This window comes from Epinephelus fuscoguttatus, linkage group LG5 (genome assembly GCF_011397635.1).
Source record: "Epinephelus fuscoguttatus linkage group LG5, E.fuscoguttatus.final_Chr_v1".
NCBI classification, from domain to species: Eukaryota; Metazoa; Chordata; class Actinopteri; order Perciformes; family Serranidae; genus Epinephelus; species Epinephelus fuscoguttatus.
This window is the reverse complement of record NC_064756.1, coordinates 35,220,628-35,243,918: the sequence shown is the minus strand read 5'-3', so window position 1 is coordinate 35,243,918 and position 23,291 is coordinate 35,220,628. Positions and strand designations below refer to the sequence as shown.

The 23,291-nt window shown below is 41.0% G+C and overlaps 1 protein-coding gene across 3 annotated transcripts in view; it reads right to left on the bottom strand.

Annotated features, from left to right (window-relative positions):
* The window catches only part of slc8a2b (solute carrier family 8 member 2b), a 233,013-nt gene that overhangs the window by 87,776 nt on the left and 121,946 nt on the right, over positions 1-23,291 (bottom strand). For all 3 annotated transcript variants that reach the window (XM_049576373.1, XM_049576375.1, XM_049576374.1), the window contains exon 3: positions 4,594-4,658. The gene's annotated coding sequence lies outside the window, so the exon portion shown is untranslated. The remainder of the gene's footprint in view (positions 1-4,593; positions 4,659-23,291) is intronic.

Here is a 23,291-nt window from a genome sequence, read left to right as displayed (position 1 = left end):
TACTTTGCCACCATCCATCTCACTGTAAGCTGTGTTGTGTGTGCTCTTTCACACTGCAGTGAACCCCGAACTCCTGTTCTTTCCCTTTTGTTATCTTAACAATATAAAAAGCCTAAAAGTAAAGATGATTTGAGATAAAAGAGGAAGAAGCAGGCAGGACATTTTTCCCAATTCCCTCTGCAACAGCATGACGCTCTTTGCTCACATCCATCCATCATCTTTCTGTATCCTGCCGCAGCGGAGCTGACAGTGTGACAAGACATAAAATCAGCCAGTCTGCCCAAGTAGGTAGCCTATAACTTCAAACTTTAACTGAAAGTCACATGCATATGGCAGACTACACTTATTGGTCTATGCAACAGCTAATCATATATCTAGTCTCATACCTGAACCATTAAAACAGTGTTAAACTTGAACCTAGGATCACTGATGTTAACACCATGCCACAGATTTCAGGAAACAACAGCAGAAAACATGCTGACCACAACTTCATCTATAAAAGATAACTACCAGCACTGAACAAAATGTAGCAGTCCAGGGAGAAGATTTGGGAAAACAGTCACATACAGTGAGATTTACTGCAACAGTTTCCAACCAAGCTCAAATCCTCAAAAAGGACAAAGGAAAAAATTACCTAAACAATATTTTTTATTTTTTGCCAAATAAAATACTACCCATTGTTCACATCCTTCCAAACTGAAGGTGCTAGGCATCTCCAGAAAAACAAAAAACAAACCAAAAAAACAACAAAACAATAACAGATCATGTTCAAGTATTTCATTACAAACATGCATTGGAAATGAATCCTGTTTCATACTCAATGCACCACAAAATCACATCAAGAAGCAAAAACATGGCCTCTAGAAAATATGGTGCAATGTTCAGTACACCAAATTAGGACATCCAACTATTCACCATGTTAGATTTTTAAGACTGAATTAAAAAAATGAAATGTTACCAAACAGCGTTGAAAGTCAGCAGCGAGAGACTTGCCATTTTTAACTTTCTCCAAAATGTCACTTTCTAAAACATGGTAATATGTCCTTTTTATGTGCTTTCCATTACTGAAAACACACCTCTGAGACTCATCAACCACCTCAATTTAAGACACACACACACACACACACACACACACACACTCTTTACACCCTGTTAGTTCACTCAGCGGTGCCACACTTTGCCGAACTCCATCCATAAATACATCTATCAATGTCACATGTGGCTGATGAGAACAATTCTGCTCACACACACACACACACACACACACACACACACACACACACACACACACACACACACACACACACACACACACACACACACACACAAATCATTATGATGAGGCCTAGTTGGTTAAGACAAGGCTATTTACTACTTTGGTGATGTACACGCACGAACGCACGCGCACACACACACACATACATATATGTAGACATATACAGCTCCACATGCATCCTATTAAAATGGAGCTCTGACATGAGAAGTCAACGAGGCAACAGTGACAAATCTGCAGGACAAGATTTGCGAGATGAAGAAGGAAAGAGCGAGAGGAGAGAGTAAATGGAAGAAAAAATGGTAGGAACAGAGGAACGAATGAACAAATTAACTTGGAGGAAGGTGGAATGGAGATGGCTGGAGGCGTTAAGGAGAGAGGTAGAGAGAGTGCAGACTGTGAAAAGCAAAAGATGGAGAGAAATTGGAAATAATAGGAGTGTCAGGGTAGTGGTCCATGAAGAGACAATAATTGAGTCCTGTTGCAGTTTCCCTCTGAATTCCTGACAACTTGACTTGAGCCCTGAGCTCCATCAGCCAGCTCAGGATGAGGAGAGCTGGATTAACAGAGACCCAGAATAGATGCACACATGCATGCACACACACACACACACACACACACACACTGAGCATGAACATTAATTACCACACAGACAGGCAATTATGCGCGAACACCACACACCCACACATATAAGGAAATTAGAGAAAAATATAAACACACATTCATGAATTATTTTCACCTCACACACATATGCACGCACGCAGGCTCATGCACGCACACACATGCACACTCGCATGCACACACATGCACGCAGATTATAAAAACATAACTAGTGTGAAGTAATACACACACACACACACACACACACACACGAGCACACGTACAGTAATGACCCCCCCAACAGCACCCATTCATCACCACTTGGCTGGGTTGCCGTGGGATATAACTAATGAGCCATTACTCTTACCCAGAATGCATTGCATTCTCCCTTCAAGCGCCGAACCCCTTGGTCACTGGTCGACACGCACGTGTGACTCTGCATGTGTGTGTATATGATTGTGTCTTTACATATATACTGCGTCTAGAGCTGTACTGATTAGTTTAAAGCTTCATTCATAACTTTGATATTTGAATTTTAAATCAACACTCGGATGCTACATAGCTTTTTTTTTTTTTTTTTTGCATCTCTATTCATTCTGATTAAACCTGGTATTTCTGCACAGTTGTACATAAAGATTAGGCTACACTAATATTTACTAGTATTTAACTATTTGTTGCATTAGATCCAGTGGTGGCTGCAAAGGGTTGTTTACACTTTGTGTGATTTAAACATTTCCATTCAGTGTTGTGAAGTCCAAAAGTCAAAATTATTTTTTAAAAAAATGGAGGTATTAATTTTCACAATTTACATCATGTTTTAATCTAACAACACTTTCCTTCAATCCATATTTGTTGGTGTTTTGCCTTTCAAAAACAACATTTTCACTGCAGTGTTTGCTCTCCTGCCTGCTGCACACAAAGGGAGGCTGGCACCTAAATAAACAGGGTGGTTAATGACATTATATAACCTCAATAATCTATCTATCTGTCTATTTCAGCTCCAGCTCTATTGTAGTGACTTAAAGGTCCAGTGTGTAGGATTTAGGAGGATATATTGGCATAAATGAAATATTACATTTATTACTTTGTTTCCATAAATTAACAATCTCCCGGAAATAAGAATCAGGGTTTTGTGGCCTAGGAATGAGCCGTTTATATTTACATATGGAGCGCGTCCTTTATTACAGAGTCTGCCAGTTATGGATTCTGTTCGAGGATTTTTTTTAAGAGTGAAAACATCATAAAATATGAAGACAGACATTTGAAGCTTTATTCAAAAACCTCAATAGAAGCTTCAAATGTAAAAATGAAATTCGGTACAGCACTTATTGTATCTCGCATCGTATATCTTGATGTACTTGTTGTCTCTGCTGCACACATCTCATTGCTGAACATATATATATATATATTGTGTGTGCGTGTGTGTGTGTGTGCGTGCACGAGTCACAATGTTGTTAGAAAATGGATCAAATCTAATAATCAGAAAACTGATTCGGGGACAGTCACATTCTCCAGAGTATCGTGCAGACACTGAATGTATGACAGAGCAGGACCATTCATCTCCATTACGGTGAGAAACATACATTAACATGTACTTTACGCCCTGCAGGTACAACACAGTCTCACTAATGATTTCATCTGAAGAAACAGCTGTAGATACCGTTTCTCTGTATGTCTCGGTCTAACAAGCTTTAAGACACACACACGCATGCATGTGCTGGCGAAGAAAAATCCTGAACCAATCAGAGCCTCTGTGGGCGGGATTAAAGTTGGATAAGTTTACCCAGTTTTATCAGAGTCAAAAAGACACACACGGTGCCTTCAAGTTAAGGTCGAGTTCTTTCTCCTTCACAACTCATGACTTTGTACACTAAGTGGAAGTTTTCTAAAAGCTGGCCTACATATGATACTCAGATCAATTCAAGCTGTCACCTTGCAAACAGCTACCAGAACACTGTCCACCCGCTAAACTGCCTCATGACATCATGACCTTAATGACATCTGCAAATAGATGTCACAAAAGTTCCTGCAGTTAAATGCTGCTGAAACAGATGTAGTGATCACAGCAGACACCTTAGTATCTAACAGCCTTGGTTAACTGTCCCATTCATACAGAAATCTTGTCTTTTTTTGAGCAAACATGTTAAATCAAGGGTTCAGTCCTGCTCATAATGCAGAATGGCCCACTTCAGAATCATACATATTTTAAAGATGGATTATAATTAGTGATTAAGAGCAAGAATCATGCATGTTGTTGCTGGCAAATGTCAGGAAAATGTCTATATTTTGCCAGACATCAATGTTTTTATCCATACCTTATAATTAATTGGTTGATTTATGTTTTGTATTATTGATCTGAGTTTGTAGAGATGAACACAGTGCAGTAAATGTATACTATTTGCCTCTGAGATGTAATGCACTAGAAGTATAATGTAGCATAAAATTGAATTGCTCAGGTAAAGTAGAGGTACCTCAAAACTGCACTTCTTTCCTTTCCACAACTGGCTTCGATAAGGTACATTTCACAACCAGTGAGCTCTGTAAGTTGAGGATGTGATCCAGCACAGTGTGTGTTAAGCACTACACAATCTCCACTTACAGACTCTTGACACTACACCTCTTCGTCCTTGTCTCCTCTCCATGGCAGTGTCTGGCCCAATTACTGCCATTCCCAAGAGAATGAAATGTGACCAGTAAAAAAGGAAGGAGAGCAAACTCACCACCAGTCTCGGGTCGGCTCCTTCTTCAACTCTTGATCCACATAGAGCTCCTACTCAGTGGCAGGCTGCAGAGAAAGAGAGATTAACAGATGAGAGGAGCTAACACAGAGGCAACCACCAAACATCTTGCATGGAGCACATCCTACATTCGTTCAAAGACAGAGGAAGGGAGAGAGGCAGAGAGAAAGGGATGAACAAAAGGAGACAGACAGATGGCAGGAAAACACAGAGGGAGAACAATAAAGGGAGAGGTAGAGTGTGCTAAAGAAGAAAGATATATGGGTCAGTGATCAGGTCTCATTTGTATAAATGTCAGTTAATTAGGTAAGCAATCATCCCCACAGATGGGTCAAAGATAATGAACGGATAAATGCTGTATTTTTCCACCAGCGAGTTATGTAATAACAGATGGTACGAGGGCAGAGGGAGAAATGAACTGACAAAGACAAACAAGGTAAGACAGGTGTATCGATATTTATTCATTATCGACTGTTGGTGAGTCATCCACAAGAGATTATGACACACATTACTCATAAAAACTGTTTACAGATGGTGACGAAATTCTGCTTTTACAAGCTGGTAAGCCTGCAGAAATCTTATTCCAGTTTTAGTGATCCGCAAATACTTTGAAATGCTTTTCCATCCAGTCTGCAATAAAGTGCTGGAGGTGACATGAATTTTTGATAATTTTGCAGCATTAAAGTGGTCAAATCTTTAAATGTTGTATCATGCACATTAAAGTATTTGATACAAGGAAGTTTATTTGATAACGCTGATTTAAAGAAGCAGTGTTTAGGATTTTGTGGCATCTAGTGGTGAGGACTGGGGACTGCATCCAGCTGAAACTTCTGCAATGTGCCAAGTGTGAACTCCCAGTTAGGATTCCTTAAGCATTCATTGCTCAGGAGGTTTTTAAGCCAGTAAAACCACTGAGTGCAGCAGTTTCATGTTAAAAATCAATGTTTCTCAGACGCTGTTTGGCTCATCACGGATGGGGTTCCAAATACAGTGGCTGATGTGAAAGCGCAAATGGCCCCATCTAGAGCCAGTGTTTGGTTTGTCCATTCTGGGCTACTCTAGAAACATGGCGGGGCAACATAGCGGACTCTGTTGTCATGGACTTGATGTAGATATAAACGCTGCATTCTTAAGCCACATTTCCACCAAACGCTTTCAGTATGGTACCTTTGGAACCAAAAGTAACCCTTCAGACATCGTACCTAGACCCTAGGTCTGTTTGGTGTTTCCACTGCAAACAGCACTCCTCAATGTGGGTGGGGTTGTTGTCACTCACTGCTCCGTCCAGTGCTCAGAGTATTTTCTCATTATTGGAGACACAGAGAGAAGTCTGTACCTTGTTCACATAACCAGGCCGAAATTATTGTATATGAATGCTTGAAGATCCGCTCATTCCTAAAAGTGTCTGGCATATAAAAACTAAAGTAATGGTCAAAGTTGTTAAAGAGAAATTTAAGTTGTGTTGATTGATTCAAGTCCTCAACTCATGCACTGAGTAACACTACAAGTTAACGTTCCACCTAAAAGTCGCCGGATGTCAGCCCAGTGAATGACGTTATTTTTACTCCAACTACAGCTGCTGTGAGAGGCAGCAAAACATCCTTTCATTTTATAGTTACAGTCTACTAATAAAACTCTCCACAGTATAAACAGAGGTAACATGAGCCTCAGAACCAGCCACAACTCAGCCCTGAGCAGAATGACCGTCCGATACTGACCAATCAACAGACTGCAGTGTTCACAGCTCCACCTTTTACTACCAGATCTGTGTGCTAGGTACCCCAACAGAAGGGTGACCAAAAATGGCAACGGTTTCATTGGTACCATCCACAACTTTTCACAGTGGAAACGGAAAAAAAGCGCACCGAACTGACTCTACAGCACCGTACTGCTCGGTGGAAATGGCACTTAAGGTAATGAAACCCAGCGATTCTTATTTACAGACTGACTGGGTTTTAATAGACAAAAGGGTTTGACACTGGTAAACTAACCCCTGAAAAAGACCTGAAAGAGGTATAAATCATCACGCGAACCTACGCTTGCTGAATGAACAAGATGAATTTCAGGAGAGGCTGTAACAAAGTCATGTCCATGTAAATACTGTTGATGTGTCTTGTTCGTGTCAGTATGCCCTTTATGTGTGTGGCATTTACTGAGCTGTCCCCTCCACTGAGGGACATCAGATGAGTTAACCTTACAGAGCAGAAGGTCATCACTCTGTCCATCTCCCACCAGCCACTCTCTCAGCAGATAAAGATTTATTGACAGAGTGAAGTAGGGAATCCATCAACTTTTTAATAGAGGTCAAGACCTTGTGAAAATGAATGGAGGACTCTAACTCTCTACTTATGTCCCAAATCAGAGGCTGATTTCCTCTGTCAGAAAAAAAAATGATATGAGGCCTAGAAATGCTTTCTCAATGCACATTTATAGGACACAGCTACTGTTTTCAGCGCAGCCCTCATAATTAATTCTCCTCTGATAAGTCATTTAATGAAGTTGCTTTAGGGTTAGGGTTGTATTGCCACCTGTGGGTTTGGCTTGACAGTGGTTCAGTTGCACTTTTATGTTTTCATTTGGACATTATTTTCTTGGTTAACAGTGTATGTTCAAAATGTTGCTGTAACATTTACTATAAACATAAAAATTCTAACTCCTTAGAATTCGGTCTAAGGTCAGGATCATAAAATGCTCCAAAAATCCAAAAATATTATTTAGGACTCAAAACTACATAAATTATTTTGTTATTTTTTCATAAGTAACTGTACAAAGGTGTGCATATCTGTCTAATGCTGATTGAAAGGGGCGTGCCCATTGTTCCGACAACCCAAAATTCCAAAGCCCTCTAAGTCTGAAAAATGTCCCGCCTGACCGAAACTCCCTTTCTCCAACAGCCTGTTATCTCATAAACAAATGACTATTGTTTAGAAATCCCGCCTCTCAGAAAATACACTCCCTGTAGTTACACAGTCTGTTAGCAAGAAAACATCTTGGCCTTGTACATTTCTGTAAACCACAAATACATCACATTTGAACATTTGTTTTAGTGGATACGCTGAAACTTAACATTTCTTAACAACACTGGTGAATGTGTGGTTAGGTTTAAGCATGAAAAAGGTGGTTTTTGTCGTTAGGGAAAGATCATGTTTTGGCTTAAAACACCCACGTTTGGTGGCAAAAAAGCTGCTCTCAAAGCAGGGTAGGGTCTGTGAAAAATACCTGGGATCAGTGGCTTAAATGCTGCTGGGAGCTGAAATAACCTGCAGGGAGTGTGTATGTTTGGAGAAACAGGATTTCAGAGCAATCGGTGTTTATTTATGAGATATAGGCTGCTGGGGAAACGAGCTTTTGGTCCGAAGGAACATTTTTTCTGGCTAATGGGGCTTCAAAATTTTGGGCCACTGGAACAATGACTGCAGTTTTCTGAAATACATGTGCTTTTGAAACTGCTGCCATGACGCACCACAGTGGATAAAGACTTCCATCCTTCACAGTCCACAGGTGTGTGTAAATGTGTAATTGGAGGGCTGTGACCTCGTCTGTGACACTTTAATAAACATCAAGTTCTCTTTTCCACTCCTCTCTTCCTCATCCTTCGCTCGAGCTGCAGATGACGTAAAGGTTGGGGCTAAAGGTTGACAGCAACATGTTTGTTACAGAGACATTCATCAAGAGTGGAGATGCTAAAGTTCACCACCAAATAATCTCCTTCTCTGAGCCGTCTCTCTAATCGCTGTGCTCTTTTACTTTGCATGACTCCTTCCTTTCTTTCCTCTGCTACACGTAGCACAGTCCAGTCAAACATCATGTCACCTCTCTGCTCCTTTATCTCAGTCTCCGTCTGATACATCTCAAAGAATTTCTAAAGGTTGAGCCAAATAAAAAGTTCAAAATAACATCCACAACTGAAAGAAAAAAGGTTCATTTAGTCCATTCAGGTTTTTTACACGACAGAGTATATCTTCGTCAAGGACAAATTTATCAAAACTAACGTTCTAATTCACCTGAATGCTGGTCACTGTGGCAACAAGGCCCTTTGGTCTCGACATGTCCAGAAAGAAAATTATATTTCAGTAACTTGGGGGTTGGCGATTCTGTTGTGAGTAGAGTCAGGAGGTTTATTTGTGTGTGACTGTAGAGGGCATCATGAGGAGGGATGAGCCCTATCAGACATTTAAATCAAGAGGTTGTCACATCACCATGAATATATTACATGCCACTTGGCCAGCAAAGCTTAAAGATAATATTGGGCAGCAATATCAATATGCATGTCGAAAGCAAGGAGAGGTGCACACCTCTTCAATCAGAGGAAAAGCTTGGCATTTTAAGAAAGGCACGTATTTACCTTTTGCGGAGAGTTTGATTGGAAGATTGATACCACTGTGATGTTTGTATGCTAAATGTGAAAACACCATCAGCAGCTGGCTGACTTAGCTTAGTATAAAAACTGGAAATAAGAGGAAACAGCTGGCCTGGCTCTTTCCAAAGGTAATAAAATCCACCTACAAGCTCATTGACTCACATATTGTGTCTCGTTTGGACAAAAACTAAAGTGTAAATATGTCAGCTCGCCACTTTGCAAGAGGGGTGTTGGAGTATTTCTTTGCTGTCAACAGCTGCCAGAAAACTTGCGAAGGCTACAGAAAGTTGGCGGTCCGTGTTAAGAAATAGGCTGGTACAGAACCCTCCATAAAACAGAGCGAATAGTCGTTTGTACACTTTTGATTTTGTACAGATTAAACAAATACCTTACCACCTCTTCATTAGTGAGCTATGGAGGTGCTGACAGTTGGACAGAGCCTGGCTCTCCAGTCTTTACTCAAAGCTAAGCTAAGCTAACCGGTTGCTGGTGGTAGTTTCATAATTACTGCACAGACACAAGGGTGGTATCTTCTGATCAAACTTTCTGTAAGAAGGCAAACATGTCCATTTCCCAAAACTCAAACTTTTTCTTTAAAACACTGCCTGTCCACAATACATACTTTTTATTAAGGCAATACTTGTGTGAGAAATTGTTGCCTAACTCTCTTCTTCATACAGAAGAGACAAACTTGCTCATACAGACAGAAAACATCCAACACAAACTATTGCTCACCACTACCCACATTTGTAAGTCAGAGAGCTCTAAAAAATAGACTGAAAAGCAGCTTTATAATCGTCCACCGTATTGACTTTATATCTACTTAATCTTTCCATTTAAATTCATGCTTCAGGTTTTTACTCCTGCCTACTAAGTAGCTTAAAGCAATAAGTAAAATGAAAAAATCAATTAAAAGAAATCTGCTAAGTGAGAAAGCAATGCTCTCTTGTTGATGCTATCACCAGCTCCTCTATAACACCCAAGGTCACTCATTTACTAATTAGAAGCAGCTGCAGGCTCGGCAGTTTGTTGGTGAAGTGCGGCCTTGGGTGAGTTTGGTATGCATCTCTCCTTCTGGAGCCTTTACATCTGTGGCTTTTCAGCAGGGGAATAGACACCATTATCCAAAGTAATGCATTAACATTAGTGTTAACACCACAGCTACTGGACTCGGTTAGGCCTGACCCGAGCTGTTAATTCTCAAAATTAGCCTCAACTTGAATCAGATCAAGCGCTATAGCAACCGATTGAAATTGCAAACTTTGAATGGGCATATATCATGCCCTGTATGTCGTAGAGACATGAAACTTTGCACAGAGATGCCTCTCCTCATGAGGAACAAATTTGCCTCAAGAACCCATAACTACCAGATATATAGATTTTCCGCCATTTTGAATTTTGGGATTTTAATTGGGCTCAGGCCCAAAACTGCATCAGTGGTTTGGACTTGGGTCTGGCTTGGGTCTGGCCTGGCCCTACATGGCAAGTCCACGTAGGACCAGGCCAGACTTTTTGGGCCTGACCACAGCTCTCATCAGAATTGGAGCCAAGAAGAAGAAAACTGTGGACTGCACACTGTAGGTGTAATTCATTGAAAAAACAAACAAACAAACAAACAATCCTTAGAGACAACATAAAAATTCAGAGTTTTGATTTATAAACATGCACCACAAATGGCAAAAATCCAATAAAAAAATAACAGCAATCTGTCATTTCATTGTGTCAATCGTGACATCAATCAATATGTTCACTGGAAATGTTATGGAGCAAGACTTTGAAACATCCTCATATACTTGCAGCAAAGATTTTGATGGATACACTACTGCGTCATGTAAACTAGGCAAGAAAACAATGTGATTAGACAGACAGGCAGGAGAATAGATGGCTATATACATGCATATAGATGATCATAGTGCAACTGCAAAGACCATGAAGTGGCACTCTGAAAACACTCTCAGCTCAATTTATTTGAAGAACCTCAGGCCGCAGGGTGAAAGGACGGAGCTCTGCAGAGAAACGATGGCTGCTCTCAAAGTTATAGTCTCATCAAATGCACAGAGGAGGCGACTGTGATGCTTTTCATTCATTTTTATCCCGAAAACTCCATCGACTGAAATCTCTTCATGAATTTGTTGATGCGGTATCAGTCACAGTGACCCTGCACTGAACCATGGGTGGTTGATGTCAACAGCACTGACTATGGTTGACATCCTGTGATGAGAGTGAGTTCAAAGAGAGTGGAGGGCCAAGGCTTAGGCCACTAGAGATAACTATAGATTGAATACATGTCCACAGCAACACCTTCACGCACCAGTGAAGTGAAACACATCAGTTTGTATGAGGAACACTGGAACAAAACTACACTGACGAGTCAGCAGTTACCAGTCACCAACGTTCAAAAGTCACACCTACAGAGGGACTAACACAGCAGCTGAGTGAGTATTACTTGTTCACAGTGCTGATGAGCTGATGCTCTCTGCTCACTTTTTCAAGTCTCGCCAATTTAAGGAGCCCAGATGGACATGCATTAAACAACAGAATCAGATTAAAACAAATTCAGTTGTTACTATGGACAGAATTACGTAACTTGAATTGTTAAAGAGGCAACAGCGTGGACAGAAAAGTTTGCCAAAGAAATATATCTTTTTTTAATTGCGCGAACTTCTCTGGGGAGTAAAATCACAGCAAACAAGAGTCTGCAGCTCTGTTAGCAGCTCATGCTAACATGCTCACAATGAAAATATTATCAAGCTAATGTTATGAGGGAATATTTTTTCACGTTCATCTTATTCTAGCATGTTAGTATATTTGCTAATTAGTATTGAACTCAGTTCAAGTTCAACTGAAGCTGATAGAATGTCACTCATTTTGCAGGCATTTGCTCCTAAACCAAAGTCATCTTGAGGGGAACATGAATGTCTGTTAAAAAAAAAGACTCTGAACCAAAAGAATCAGTCAGGTGACTACCAAAGATATTAGGTGTTTTTGGACTGGAGGGACTTTTACATGGCTCTAAGAACCCTCCTTTTTGTTGAACTTAGAACAATTTTAGTTCTTAGAACCCCGTTTTGGGAGACTTTTCTTGCTTCTATTTCGGAGCAGGTACTCTCCTAGCACAAGAGGAACATTGAGGGTCAGAAGTGTATGTTAATGGGTCAAAAAAAGCCAATGCAGCACCAGCACCTGCCATTTTTAGCCCTTGAAGCTATATCGTCCTTGAGGAGCTCCCCAGTGGCAAATGCCTCTCGAGGAGTCCACAGACCTGTTCTGTCTGAAAATGCCCATTAAGACCCATTCTTTGTGAACCACGGACGTCTGCACCAAGTGTCAAGACATCCATCCAATAATTATAGAGATATTTCAGTCTGGACCAAAAAGGTGGATCGACCAACTGACCTGACGTTGCCATCCCTAGAGCCATCCTGCTCCTGTGGCTGAAAATAAACTGTATCTCATTCTGAGACCCATTAAAAGTCCTCCAAGGACCCCATTTTTGACACCATTCCTGTAACTGTGGCACAACTTCACAATTTCAAGCCCAACACAACCAGAGCACTAAAAGCCCACTGGTAATATCCAGCTATGTGGTGACATCAAAGCTTGAAGGATGAGCTCTCTAACCCCCAAACACCAAAGACAATCCTGTACTTTCAAGTACTTTCAAAGGTTACTTTAAACTCGTGTGAAAGAAATGAAATATTGCCCTGCCCCCTTTGTACATTAGCTAGATTAGATAATTCCTCACATGTACAACGTTGCAGCATGTGCCCCTCCCTATTCACCACAGCTTAAGTGCCCTTGAGCAGGGCCCTTCACACCCAACTGCTCAGTGGTGAAGAGATCAGACTGTGCTTATACTGGCCAGCCTCCAACTGTAAATGTGTGTAACTGTATATGTGTGAGCAAGGTAAAAATACTCATGTAAATTAAGAGTTTTAAAATAAGTGTTGCATCTGCATAAGTACCAGAGAAAATGCAGCTATGTAAAGGCAAACGAAAGAGTAGATGCGCCATGCTTTTTAGTGTTAATTTTCTCTTTATCTTTCCAGCTGTACACACCACCCCCACCACTTCACCCCTCCATCCTTCCACCCACACCAAATTAGACAAACACCCCCCCTCCCCGTGGAGCTGTGTTCTGCTCTCCTCTCCTCATTAGCGAGCATGTGGGCTGAGAGTTATCACTGCCATGCATAAAGAACCAAGATATTTGTGCGTGTACTGTATGTCTATGTGTTTTCATTAAGAGCAAATGTTTGTATGTGCGTCCATGCTGTATGTGTGTTCAGACAGCTTTAAAGCCCATCAGTCTGCAGTGGAGCCCGGTGTCAGAGCCTCAGGCCTGACTTACAGAGGACTTCTTACATTTATTTGCATATTAGGCGGCAGTGCAGTCATCTCTTATAAAGATTAAGTCTGTGCATTTACAAACTGACTTTTCACACACAAGCACATTATGTTCTGTTCTGTTAGTTCTGCTCTTTTCTGCTGAGTAGTCGGAGAAAACAGCAGATGTCAGTCCGTGGAATTGTCCGTGTCCGTGTTATTTATTTTGGGTGTAATGAATCAGATAACTGTGGATCCTGTAGACAATGCAGAAAAATGTTGCTGCTCCAAATCTAATTTAAATATTCTTTATTCTTTAGAAAATTATATTTAGCAAAGTTCAATTAAATTTTACTTCATGATGACAGTTTAAAGCTGCTTACAATGTCCAGAGACATCAAAAATATGATATCCCTAGAGTGTGTGCGCTACCAAAACATTCAGCCTCTGCTGCTTTTTTCAAAACAAATGTCTACCCAGTGTGCTGTCACAACTGAGGACAGTTATACTGTTGTGGGTCTAAAAAAAGTAAAAAGCTGCTTTCATAATTTCATATAGGTGTCTGTAATTTTGTAAACCCTTCCAAACCAACAAACCAAAAGTCATGCCAACCTTCCACACTGACTGCTCACATGTGCAAATGTGACAATGCTGCTTTCCTCTACAGTTTGTTTTTACTTCTCACTACCACAATGATCAGCTGTTGCACCAACTGGTCTTTACTACGCCTGGTTGTAACTCCTAAGATGGTCTTTGTTAAGACCAGTCTTAAGGAGTGGACTTATGCCAGTTGCACCTACAGGGCTTACGCCTGGTCTTAGCTACGCCTGTTTTAGCTGTGCACGTCCATGTAAATGCCCCCGGAATGCCCCTCGCGGCCTGCCTAGAGGAGTGCGGTGACGTCAAATGACGCGCTGCTGATTCACCCCGTGTGCTTGACAGTTGACAGCCCATCTCATCTGTGTTGACAGTTTATTTACAGTTTAAGATTTGAAGAAAACACGGAAGGATCAACGAAAGAGAAAGGGTAACTTTACCGACATTGAAATTAGAAAATTAATCGAGCTGTACGAAGCAGTCAAACTTTCATCACAAATAAGAAAAAAACAGTTGGTATGGGCAGAGATAACGGGGCACATCAGTGTGTGTTCAGACTCTGGCTGCCTTCGTACAGAGGCTGACATTAGGAAGAAGTGGAAAGATCTCCTCAGCAAGACAAAAAAAGATGTCTCCTCCAAAAAAAATCATCCAACTGGCGGGGGTCCTCCCCCGAAAACCTCAATTTACAGTGACATCATTGTTGACGTATTTGGGGAGGATTCCCCTGCCCCACAATCAGCAACTGTAAGGCTGGTGGTAGTGCTGCGTTGCAGCCCGACACAAACTGTAAATCTGGTGACAGCTCTTCAGTAAGTTCAAACAGATCTCTCCTACTGAATCGAAAACTCTAAATCAGCTCCTCATCATTATATACGTCCAATGGATTGCTTCTGTCCCTAATTACTCTCTCCTGTCTGAATGCCCGCTCGTTGTACATCTCGTTGGATGAGATGTGCCATTATCAAGCTGCGCTCTCTGTGCTCTAGAGCACATGGGCGCAGCTTGATAATGACCTTATACCTGCTCTTAACTAGGCGTAAGATTTACGCCCGGTCTCAGTGAGAAGAAGGCTTAAGCCCAGATGGTACAACCAGCGTAACTATTAGGTTGGACCTAGAACACCAAGTTACGAGCCACTTAGCTTAAGGCTAGGCGTAAGCCCTGTTGGTGCAACCAACCCCTGATGTACATGGAGGTGTTGAACAGCAACAGAAGGCCTTATCTCTTTCAGCAGGAGGCTACCAGGGCTGCCCCCTAGAAGCTTTGAAGATTTGAAACATCAGATGGAGACCCTGAGTGGAATGAGATTCTTTAAGCTGAACAGTCATTTTTGGGGGGCTGGGGTTGTCAGTCAGTGTGCAGTGTACTGGGACATTTTGGTCCAAAGAAGTAACTACATGGTAGTCAAATTGTCTGGTTCGCTTGGTGAAGATATTTGCAATGGATACAGGCAGTTGTTGACCCAGACCCAGATCTGAGTGAGACGGAGGTAGCTGCTTTGCCTGGTCAGTCTCCAAGATAACGTTATCTTCTGCCTTCTGAAGTGGTGAATTTAAAGCTCAAAGAAATTTAATACGATACAGTTTGTCTTTTGTTCGATATCTAGTGTCGACTGCATATTTGCAATCCGTTTCTGGCCTAGTTAGCATGCATTAGCTCGGAGGGCAAACTTGACTTGATTACTATACCTGAATGTCGCTGTCACCCTAAATGTTTGGCCAAACCCTGTTCCAAAACCTGACAGTTTAATAAAGAGTTGTTTGAGAGTCTATATGAAAAAAAGGAAAAAATAGCTGAATATTGGTATTGAACAGCCAAATCTAACACGCGCTATTATAGACAAAGTACAAGTATTTTTAAAACAACATTAACCCTTCAACCACATGGTGTTGTTTAACTTTAACCAGTTGTGGTTACCTTAATGTATCCCATAACCCTAAAATTAACTATTTGCAACATTTGTTTTTCTCACCTTAATAGTTGTGTCTGTTTTGTGATGAACAGGTGGAACAGCTGAGTCTATTCTGTTGTCTTTGACACATTTTAAAGTAGTGGAACAGCTTATGTCATGTTGGATTTTTAGACATAGTCATCATTCCACCATGTGTCTGTGTTGTTGTTGTCTAGTGAACAGCATATGGTTAAGTGCTTCTGTCAGAGGCAGCTTGACATTCAAGTCATTCAGTTTCCAGTGTCCCTCCTGTCACAAGCGTACCTCTTTAACCTCTGCTGCTGCCTCTGGGTAGCTGTGCTGCATCACAGTGTAGGATGGCTGATACGATGTGACATAAACTTCAGCTCCCGTTAAGTCTTGTCTGTGCTTTATATTGACAGTGTGTTTGAGAATAGACAGCAGAACATACAGTAAAGCTACTGGCCAAATAATGTTTAACATCAGAGGGAAGGAAACTGTGATCACAAGCTGCTCTCATCCATCATGTTGATGTAGACTACTGAACTGTTGTTTGGTTCATTTATGCTTGTTTGAAAACTTCTTTTTTTATCTTTGTCCAATAGCACCAAGAGGACCTGAGAAGATTTATTTTGGTCTACATCCAAGTGTTATTTGTGATGCTGTTTGACCTAAAGAATTTAAAAGGCAGACAAAAGAATTGTATGTCATTTGTCAGCTCATCATAGCAGCTGTCAAGGAATTCATTCCTGTCATACAGTGGTTACAAAAGACAAGTTGGAAATCAAAATAACTAATTAATTAACACAGCAACTTTCTCTGACGCCCAGAAAGTGATAACAAGTTTAAACAGTTGTGATGGCATTTATGTTTTTGTCCTTGTATCGTTAAGAAGTGAGGAAAACTTGAGGTGTCTTTCACACCTTTTGACTGCAACATTCCTCCACTTGCGGTGCAAGTATCATAGTGTGGTACAGATGTATGTGCACCATTTAAGTGCACTCAAAGTGGGAATTTCATCAGTAAATTGTGAAAACAGAAGACCATAAAATTTGAAAGATTAAGAAAGAGGGTTCTGTCTCTACATTATGTGCAACTTAAACTGTAAGATATCTCATTACTACTGTACTCTGATAAGCCAAAACCCTAAAACCACCAACAGGTGAAGTGGATAACTTTGATCATCTCATCGCAATGCAATGTTCTGTTGGGTCACACACACAGCCAAAACTGGTCCAAGGAACATGACAAAGAGCTCCAAGTATTGACCTGGCCTCCAATCCCCCAGATCCCAATCTGATCGAGTACTGTAGAAGGTGCCGATACCCCACCTAATAACCCACAGAACTCAAAAGATCTGCCACCAATGCCCTGGTGCCAAAATAACGCAAGACACCGCCAGAGGTCCTGTGTCCATGCCTCCAATCCAAGGACGCCTCACTGTGGATCGAGGGTACCTCTGGGGTATGGTCATGTCCCATGAATCCTCAATTGGATTGGGATCTGGGGAATTTGGAGGGAAGGTCAGTGCTTTGAGCCCATTGCCAAATTCCTTGGTCCATTCCTGAGCTGTTTTTGTGGTTTGTCATGTTGCATTTTTGTGGGGAGCCACTGCCATTGGGAGTGCCATTGCCTTGGGGGGGATATACTTAGTCTACTGCTGTGTTTGGTGGGTGGTGTGTGTCAGGTGGCATCTACATGAATGCCAGGACCCAAGGTTTCCCATCAGAACATTGCATTGTGACAAGGTGATTAAAATCATTTACTTCACCTGTCAGTGGTTGATCACTGTACATCATTCAATACTTTGGTTACATAATGTCCTTCAACCGCAGTCATAACTTCCTACATGTCACAGATTTGAAACCTTTGATGTCCTCAACATATTTAACAAATGACTTATCTTCAAATAGCTTGAAAACTGTATTGTTATTTCCCTTTTGGCATTGTTCCTTGAGACTACAGTGCAAACTATTGTTTCATCTTCACAAATTCATAGAGCTCTAATTAAATGAACAAGTTTTCCCTGTTGACCAGGAAGACACATTTCCAAATCTGCTACTGTCTGGAAACCAAGCAAAGTTGAGAATTGGTGATGGGAGAGAAAAAAATTGATTGTTGCATCCCTGTGAGAACCACTGTGTATATACAGAAAAATATAATTAATAGACCTTTGAAGAGCAAATTAGAAAACAATTGAGTATTTAATTAAGTTTGAGTTCAAGAGCTCAGAGCTAGAACTACTATAAACTCTAGTATTTGCACTGTAGCTGTTCATAATATCCAGCACACAGTATGTACTGTTTCTAGCTTATCTACTCATATCCACTGTAACTATCCTCCACTGTGGGATCTCTCTCTCTCGTCCTTCTTTCTCGTCCTCTGCAGAGAATAAAATAAATCACTAGTTAGTCATGAATGTAAGGAGTGAGGAGCCAGAGGCAAACGCCACGCTACGATGGAATCACTCCATGTAAACCACATCTCCTGTTCTACACAATAAATGAAACGGGAACTTCTCCGCTCAGGAGACTCATTTCTTCCATTTCACATTAGTGCATTCAAACACTCCTAGCCTCTCTCTCTCTCTCTCGTTTCCCCCTAATTGTGTTCAACTTCAATCAGCCTCTTTCATTTTCTCTCCCTCTAATTGTGTATTTATGTATTCATGGGACACTTCTCTCTGTTTTCACTCCATATGCCCGTTTTAGCTGTTCAATCACCCTCTATCTCTCTGCCCTAATCATGCTCTTGTTGTGTATTTGTTGCACAACCTCCCTCACTCTTTACTAATTACACTGTCCATTGTGGCACTGACCTCTTTCTTTGTCTCCATCATTCCAGCCAACTATTCAGCCTCTTGTCCTCTCCCATCTATTTTCCTGTCTATTCCCACTGCTTCCCAGCTCCTTATTTTCCAATCTCTCTTTCATCTCTGCTCTTGACACTGATGTAATTTCATCATGTGCACCCATAAATGTGTGTGTAGTTGTTTCTGAAGAGGCATTTCACAGTTACTTTCTTACTGACTCACCAACTTACAAACAAAAACTCTCTCTTCATCTCCATCAAGGTTGTTCTGGTTTTGATTGAAGAGTTTTTATTTCAGGTGTTCTGCAGTTAATCTAACCACCACCCTCAGTTGTGCTATTTTGATTCATCAATTAATGAACTGAAAACAACTTCAATAATTGATGTACCAAAAACATCTTCAATCAAAGATGGCCAAGGACTTCGGATTTGAAAAGCATTTTTATCATCACTCTTTGAGACTCTTTGGCCAATCATAAGTCATTTTAAAGAGAGGGTGTTCCTGTTGGCTATTCCACAAATACGGATACATGTGTATGTCCCTTCAGATGGTGAAAGCCTGATTCAATGGCAGAGAAATCCTGCAGAAAAAGTTGCTATTCCAGAATTGGCAACAATTGTCTACGCTGCAAAGCAGCTAGGGCTGTGGGTATTGTTTAAAGAATTACAACATCAGTACCCTTAAAGTGATAAGATACCAACAGAGTACTACATTTGATACTTCTTCCTCTACTTCATTCAACATGAAAGAAGTGGCGTGTAGTTTTGCCATCCTCTTAAAAGTTTGGATGGCATCTCAGCCAGCAGAAATGCAAATCTGTCAAGTACATACTGCTTTGGGTGTGTGAGCTCTGTGCCAGGGACAGTTTGTGAAAATCCACCCACACACACAGTGACAGGGCTAACTATAGGCATCACACAGCTAACCATACCCTGTGGTTATTTACGGATTAAATGAGAGATGAGCCCTCTCTTGTTGGTGAGTGTTTGCTAGGACTGTTTAACTGCCCAATGCTGATTGCTAGCTGCTGCTGCTGTGTTGAGCTGACCATTCGCAGAGAGGACAGCAGCAGTGGAGAACGCAGCAACTGAAAGTGTGCTGATCTGGCGGGGGAGTCGGGAAGGTCCAGGATCAGACCCTGGGCATAGAAGGGTTGGATGCAGGTTATTGTTTGAGTGGTTAGACTGGTGGATACTACTTGGTTCTACAGGTCAACCAATTTAGCACCACTAGGGTGTTTCACAAGCTATCACTATCATCAGAACGTGGCTCTGATAGTGGTGAATGGCTGCGCAGCCTCCACCAGTCATGCAAGGATGTGCATTCCTGACCAGAGTTGAGGAGAGGAGGGACATATTAAATAATCAGTGGGTGCAGCTCCAGAGAAAGCAGGTCCCTTCTGCTGTGTGACTGTGTCTCAGTGCACTGTTCGTTTTTTCAATGTATTTACATAAATCTTTTAGCTGTACTTCAACAGCTGGTCCAGCACTGTGGGGCTGTTAGTGCAAATTAAAAGCTTGCAAAATAAATGTCCATTAGTGTTTAATACACAGTCCAGTCATAGGTTTTGACCTTGTCTTGTTTTTATGTTTCATGAATCATTAAGAATGTATTTTGAGTATTTTGATAATACAAACTTGCTCCACTCTCATTACCAATAACAAAATACTCAAAATACTGTTTTGTATGAAGGCTCCATGAAGTCAAAAGTAATGTCACTGTGTACCTGAGGATCTCAGGCTGACTTTAAGGAATAATGAAAAAAAAAAAAAAAAAAAAAAATTAGTAATTTATCGACTTTCCATTTTTTCCTCTTCCAAACTGTCATTATTATTATCAGCCGACCTCTACTTGTTACTGGGTTATTTCAGTCAATACCTTCAAAGATATCAAGTACTGATAACCAACCTTAAAAGTAACCCAAAACAGGAAGACAGACTTGTGTAAAAGAGTCTAAAAGAGAGTCTGAAAATGTGTCTATATTGGCAAAGTGTTTCAGGGATGGACAGAAAATGTTGCTAATATTTTAGCCTTCTGCTAACGGACCCAAAGGCTTATTGCAGTGGCTTTAAGTTAATGTTTATACAGTTAACATATACAGGCCCACAAGTCTGTAACAGAAGGTTAATCAGAATTGCTGCTCTACAACAGCATTGGGATCACATGATCAGCATGGTTGAAATGAATGACTGATACTCATACAGTTTACTATACTATACAGGTTACTCTATGAAGCATGTGCAGTTGCCTGTGCTTGTTTCGTGGGAGGGGTTTAGGTGAGCTGCAGGAGGAGGGTGCATTCATTAGTTTTTTGTTGGGTTTTTTCCCAAATTTTTGCCTTTTCCAGAAAAGTGCCAACCCCAGCTTTCATGCCTATGAGAGGTTGATCGACCTCCCTCCTATCTAAACTATCTATCTTATTTTACTTCAGATGTAAAACACTGATTGAGTGGTGGTTTGGGTAACAGCTTTTATTTATACATTTGTTCAATTGTGAGTTTCCATTATTCTTTTATATTAAACTGCCAGTTTGGATGTTTTTTTCACAGTTTGTGATGAAAGAGAATGACAAGACATGCAATATTATATCTTTCTTTGCATTTCTCTCATGTTTCTGTACATTAAATAATTTAATAGGTGAGATGGATCCCTCAAGCAGCAGGCAGAGACAGTAGGAGGAGGAGGAAGAGGAGGAGGAGGAAGATGACAGAGGAAGCCTGGGGAGTCAAGCTAGAAGGGTGGGTACCTCTGCCTCTGCTCCCCACACCTCACACTGGCACTCTCTGTCAAAGAAACAAGGCGAATCATAATTCAGAGAGGGAAAGAGGGAGAAGTGCAGGAGGCATAGAGAGTCATGAAGAGAGAGAGAGATTCAGAGAAAAACAGTGAGAGGATGTCCAGGTGGAATTCATGCTGTTAAAACATAATGATTAGAGTCACTAAGGGAAAGAAATCTGTTGAAATTAAAGACAAGGCTACAATTACTTAATGAGCATGATGAATAGCTAGATTATTAGATTCATATTTGTTGAATTATGGGTAGATTAATTATGAATTACTGGACTATTGTCTGGATTATAAACTCCAAAGTTCCAAACTCCCAAACTCCTGCAGAGAGCACTTCACTGTTATTTCTCCCATCAATCTGAAGTCTGTTTTCCCTCTTTCTGAATAACACACACAAACACACACACACACACACACACGCCTCGTAAGTAATTTGCTCTCACTCCCACACTACACTAATCTGTCACCTCCTCTGCAGCCTTTATATACATGCTTTGTGTGTGTTTTTGCAGGAATGTGCTTGTGAGTTCATTTGCATGTGTGTGTGTGTGTGTGTGTGTGTGTGTGTGTGTGTGTGTGTGAGACATGTGTGGGTATGTACTGTACGTGCTAGCAGGTTTTTAGACACACACGCGCACACACACACACACACACACACACACACACACACACACACACGACATATTTATAACTTGCAAGTCGCTCGGCTCTGCATGAAAGCTGTTCGCACCAGCTCAGGACCTGAAACACAGCAGTGTGACAAACAGCAGCGACCAACACAACTGAACTCACATCCTGCTGGACAGGACAGCTGTTACCTGAGTGTAGGGTACACGAGTTGAAACATAGTCATATGCAATATTTTCATAGCAAAATTATACCAGATCTGATATCATATTAGCTAATTAATCAATTAGTTGATCCACAGAAAATGTATAAATAAATTGATTGTGATCCTTGATGACATTTGCTGGTTCCAGCTTTTCAAGTTTGAGGATTCACTACTTTTCTCTGTTATATATAACATCAGTTTAAACATATTTTGGACTGTTGGTCAGGTTAAAGAGGACTTTTGAAGATGTCATCACTAACAGCTGAAACACTTGGGGCATAGATGCTAGGTGTCACTTAGGCGCGGCGGAGCAGTTTTTTTTTTTTAACCTGCTACACACACTCTGTCTTAGCATGTGGTTGCTGCCAGCATCACTGTGTGCTCATATTGAATTTTCCCTGGTGATAATGCAGTAGGTTGGCAGGGTTTGGAAGCGTAGGCTTGGTTATGTTAAGTGGCACTGAATTAATCAACTCATTTAAACTACAGCATGTTTTGACTTTATTGAATTATTATGATGTGAAATGTTAAAACACCCACAGTGTTGCTCTGCCGTGTCACATTGCTTCTGATACAATGAGGTATTATGCTTTGTTTTAACCTCTTTTTAATCCTTTTGTTTTTACCTGTTGGAGGACTGTGAAGCAACAATAAAGCTACATAAAAACAGCATTGAGCTGACAAGCATATCCGTGCCCCATGTATTTTGGGGCACATGTTTTAACACTTAATAGACTAAACAATGAATAGACACTGAAACTGGCAGATTTATTCCACCAAACCACTACAGTAAGTGGTTCACATATGAATATTACTCAACCCTAGTTTTTACCAAGTTACATGCAACAGAGGCACAATATCAGTGACTCAACTGTGACTCAATAGGCGGTTTGTTTTGTTCTGGCTCATGAGAGAGATACCTGAAAAGCCTCCTACCCTGTGTGAGGGTGTGAGGGTACAGTGTGTGCCTCTCAGGCTGGTTTCTTCTGTGAAGTCAGTGCTAATGCTGAATAATTTATTGAGTTCAATATTCACAGCTGAGCAGCGTCTC